This window comes from Petromyzon marinus, unplaced genomic scaffold, assembly GCF_048934315.1.
Source record: "Petromyzon marinus isolate PM22_M1 ecotype Great Lakes invasive population unplaced genomic scaffold, UKy_Petmar_22M1.pri1.0 PM_G_Scaffold_136, whole genome shotgun sequence".
Classification (NCBI taxonomy): Eukaryota; Metazoa; Chordata; class Hyperoartia; order Petromyzontiformes; family Petromyzontidae; genus Petromyzon; species Petromyzon marinus.
Genome location: NW_027422691.1, coordinates 117,501 through 122,500, shown reverse-complemented (window position 1 = coordinate 122,500; position 5,000 = coordinate 117,501).

Sequence of the window (5,000 nt, the reverse complement as noted above, 5' to 3'; positions counted from 1 at the left end):
TGAGGAAAGCTTACCAATGGTCTGTGAATGTTGCCAGGCACGCTTTGCGACTCTAAGTGGCCTTTCGCAGCACAAGAGGCATGCTCACCCAGTCACCCGTAATGAGGAAAGGATTAAAGATGGTATAAAGGGTACCTCGCAGAGAGGGGTACACCGTAGCTGCTGGTCTTTGAAGGAAGTAGAACAGCTGGCCCTTCTAGAGTTGCAGTTTCAGGGGAAAAAGAATATCAATAAGATCATTGCTGAAGCGCTTGGGACTAAGACCAACAAGCAAGTCTCTGACAAGAGACGGGACCTAAGTAAAAAGACAGGGGCCCCCATGTCAGACAGCTTACATTTTTCTTCTAGGCCTCTTGAGACATTGTCTCCCCCACCAAATGTAACAACGGGGACTTCATCCATACTCGCTCAAGCAGCTGAGCGGCTTACGAATGAGAATTCTGGGACCCTGGAAAAGCCTGCAATGGAGGCAATAAAGGCTTGGCTTAACGGCGAGGGCCAACATGATGCCCTCGTAGAAACTGCCACAGCATTGATGCTTTGTCCGATGAGATTGGTGAAAAACAAAGGCAAACGTTCAAAACCCGAGAACGACATTATTAAACCCAGGATATTACCCACACGATCTTGGATGAAGAAGAGAGCGGAAAAACGAGGAAGCTTCATGAAGCACCAGAAGCTCTTCTTTAAGAACCGCTCTCTTCTTGCGTCCTTAGTCCTGGATGGCACTGAACGTCATGAATGCCTAATCCCGAACGCAGATGTATATCGTTTTTACTGCGAAAAATGGGAGAAGGTGTTGCCATTCAATGGCCTGGGCCAATTTAAGTCATCAGGTGTTGCAAATAACGAATACTTTGAGCCCCTAATTTCGGTGGAGGAAGTTCAGACTGCCATACGGGCCATTAAACCAACGTCAGCAGCTGGGCCAGATGGCCTAACAAGGGCTGCAATCTGTGCTGCCGACCCCGAGGGTCGGACACTGACAGCCCTATTTAATGCATGGATGATTACAGGAATTATTCCCAAAGAGTTGAAAAAGAATAGGACGATTCTTATTCCTAAGGTTATGGATGATGAAAAGCTGAAAGAATTGGGGAACTGGAGACCAATAACGATTGGTTCAATGATTCTGAGATTATTTTCCAGAATAATGACTGCACGTCTTGCTCGTGCTTGTCCCTTAAACCCAAGGCAGCGTGGTTTTATAGCGGCATCTGGCTGCTCTGAAAATCTTAAGGTGCTACAGGACCTTATGAGACACGCTAAGAAATTGCACAGGCCGTTGGCTGTCATGTTCATCGACATAGCGAAAGCTTTTGACTCGGTTTCGCATGCTCATATTTTATGGGTGTTAAGGCACAAGAAAGTAGATGAACACGTGGTGGGCATCATCCAGAACGCCTACGATCGGTGTACGACCTCGTTCAAAAGCAATGGCGAGTCGACTCGAGAAATTAGCATACGTGTTGGTGTCAAACAGGGTGACCCCATGTCACCCCTGCTCTTCAATCTTGCCATGGACCCTTTGATATGCACCCTAGAGTCACACGGAGTTGGGTACTCCATTGATACCGACCACGTGACAGCTCTTGCGTTTGCTGATGATTTGGTGTTGGTGAGCGAATCTTGGGTTGGTATGGCCGCCAATCTAGCGATCTTGGAATCATTTTGTGGGCTATCGGGATTGGAGGTTCAGGCCAGAAAGTGCCAGGGCTTCATGATAAGCCCAACCAAAGATTCATATACGGTGAACAACTGCGACCCATGGACTATCAAAAATAAAGATGTCCATATGATCCAACCTGATGAATCAACGAAATACCTTGGTCTGAAAATTGGCCCTTGGACTGGCACTATACAGCCTGATCTACATTGTCAGCTAAAGACATGGATCTCGAAAATCGATGAGGCGCCTCTGAAGCCAACTCAGAAGGTTGAACTACTCAATGCCTATGCCCTACCCAGATTGTTATATCCTGCAGACCACTCGGACTGCAAGCAATCAACTCTCCGTGGGTTGGACCAAGAGATTAGAAAGGCGGTAAAAGGATGGCTCCACCTTCCCGCTTCAACTTGTGATGGACTGTTATATGCCAGAGCCCGAGACGGAGGCCTTGCCATCTTGAAACTGGAAAAAACAATCCCTTCGGTTCAAGTTAGAAGGCTGCAACGTATAGCAAACTCGTCCGATGCTATCACCCGTAATATTGTGTCCTCGCAGGGTATGGAGGAAGAATACCGTAATTTGTGGGTACGAGCAGGGGGTGACAGTGATGCAATCCCAACATTCGTTCTCAGGGACTCGGTGTCAAAAGAACCTGTATATCCGAGACCCTGCGATTGGAGGGAGCATGAATTTCAGAGATGGTGCGAAAAGCCGGTTCAAGGAAGGGGCATTGTAAACTTTGCGCATGATAGAATCAGTAATGCTTGGTTGAGGCCATGGTGCGGCTTTAAACAATGCTTCTTTATCGCAGCACTACAACTAAGGGCAAATATTTACCCAACAAGAGAAAGCTTGAACAGAGGCAGAGATGGGGCCCTACGTTCCTGCAGGAAATGCTCTGCCAGACTCGAGTCCCTTTCGCACATTCTCGGTCAATGTCCTGCAGTACAGAAAGCAAGAATTGCGCGACATAACAAGATCAGTAACATTCTGGCAGACGAAGCGGCTAGATTGGGCTGGTCTGTATACAAAGAGCCACGGTTCATATCCGAGACGGGAGAGATGAGAAAGCCTGACCTCGTGTTTGCAAAAGATGAGGAGGCGGTTGTGATCGATGTCACCGTCCGTTTTGAGCTTTCAAAGAATACCTTGTCAGATGCTGCCTCGCACAAAGTTTCGTACTATACCCCTCTTGGTGATCAAGTCAAAGTGCTGACGAAGGCTAGCAAGGTCACATTCTTTGGATTCCCGGTTGGGGCAAGAGGAAAGTGGCCCCTTGAGAATAACGAGGTACTTACCTCCCTGGGCCTGACCAAACCCAGAACGACATCACTGGCCAAGATGATTTCCCGCAGAACGCTGCTTTTCTCTCTTGATATTCTGAGAATGTTCTGTGGAAATTATGCGGTCTATGAACAGTCATAGACAACCTCCGAAACAAATAATAGTTTTGTTTTAAGATGTCATTTGTTTTAGATTGATTTTGTTATTTTCGAAGGTGAAGTCGGTTTTTATTTCATTTTACTATTTTCCACAATTTAGATTGTTATTTTCCAAGACGGAGTCTTGGTTCTTTTTTTTATTGTTAGTTTTTTTTTTTAACACGTCGTATTTGTTACTTTAGAGCTTAGAGGGGACTTTATTTTCGCCTTACTATTTTCTGCCTACAAAGAAGATTAAAAATAAGCTTTTTTCAAGATGGTTTTGTTATTTTCCAAGGTGAAGTCTTGGTATTCTTATTTTACTATTTTCCATAAAGAAGACCTTTCTTTTAGATTTTGTTATTTTCCAAGACGAAGACTTGGTATTTTTATTATATTGCTATGTTTTACACGAAGCTTATTCAAGAGCACTTATATAGATTAGACTTTGTTATTTTAATTCTTTATTTTTGGACTACATCAGTTCGAGAGTCCTGTAACTTACTATTTTCTGCCTACAAAGAAGATTAGAAATAAGCTTTATTTAAGATGTTTTAGATTAGATTTTGTTATTTTCCAAGGTGAAGTCTTGGTTTTTTTTATTTTACTATTTTCCACAAAGAAGACTTTTCTTTTCTTTTAGATTTTGTTATTTTCCAAGACGAAGACTTGGTATTTTTTTTTTGGTATTTTTTACAGGAAGCTTTATTCAAGAGCACTTATATAGATTAGACTTTGTTATTTTAATTCTTTATTTTTGCACTACATCAGTTCGAGAGAAGACTACAAACCAGCTTTATTTAAGATGTTTTAGATTAGATTTTGTTATTTTCCAAGGTGAAGTCTTGGTTTTTTATTTTACTATTTTCCACAAAGAAGACTTTTCTTTTAGATTTTGTTATTTTCCAAGACGAAGACTTGGTATTTTTTTATTGCTATTTTTTTACACGAAGCCTATTCAAGAGCACTTATATAGATTAGACTTTGTTATTTTAATTCTTTATTTTTGGACTACATCAGTTCGAGAGTCCTGTAACTTACTATTTTCTGCCTACAAAGAAGATTACAAATAAGCTTTATTTAAGATGTTTTAGATTAGATTTAGTTATTTTCCAAGGTGAAGTCTTGGTTTTTTTTATTTTACTATTTTCCACAAAGAAGACTTCTTTTCTTTTAGATTTTGTTATTTTCCAAGACAAAGACTTGGTTTTTTTTATATTGCTATTTTTTTTTTTACACTGCTTTATTCAAGAGCGCTTATATAGATTAGACTTTGTTATTTTAATTCTTTATTTTTGGAATACATCAGTTTCAGAGTCCTGTAACGTACTATTTTCTGCCTACAAAGAAGACTACAGACAAGCTTTATTTAAGATGTTTTAGATTAGATTTTGTTATTTTCCAAGGTGAAGACTTGGTTTTTTTATTTTACTATTTTCCACAAAGAAGATTTTTCTTTTAGATTTTGTTATTTTCCAAGACGAAGACTTGGTATTTTTTTTTATTGCTAGTTTTTTTTATATGTTACTTCAGAGCAGAGAGAGGACTTTATTTTTACCTTACTATTTTCTGCCTTCAAAGAAGATTAAAAATAAGCTTTATTCAACATTACTTATATAGATTAGACTTTGTTATTTTAATTCTTTATTTTTTGGAGTACATCAGTTCGAGAATCCGGTAACCTTACCGACTCTACTCCTTGTTGCCATTGATGCACGGCAGCAGGGAATCGATAATACACGGCATCCCAGTCAGGGACCAGCTTGATGATGCTGGATCTGCGTTGGATACACCAGCATGGGAGTACAATACGGTTATTGACTCCACCCCGTGTTATCAAAGATGCATGGTAACAGGGCGAAGGAAACTCACAGCATCCTTGCCACGCTTGCGCAGCAAGCAAAGTATTG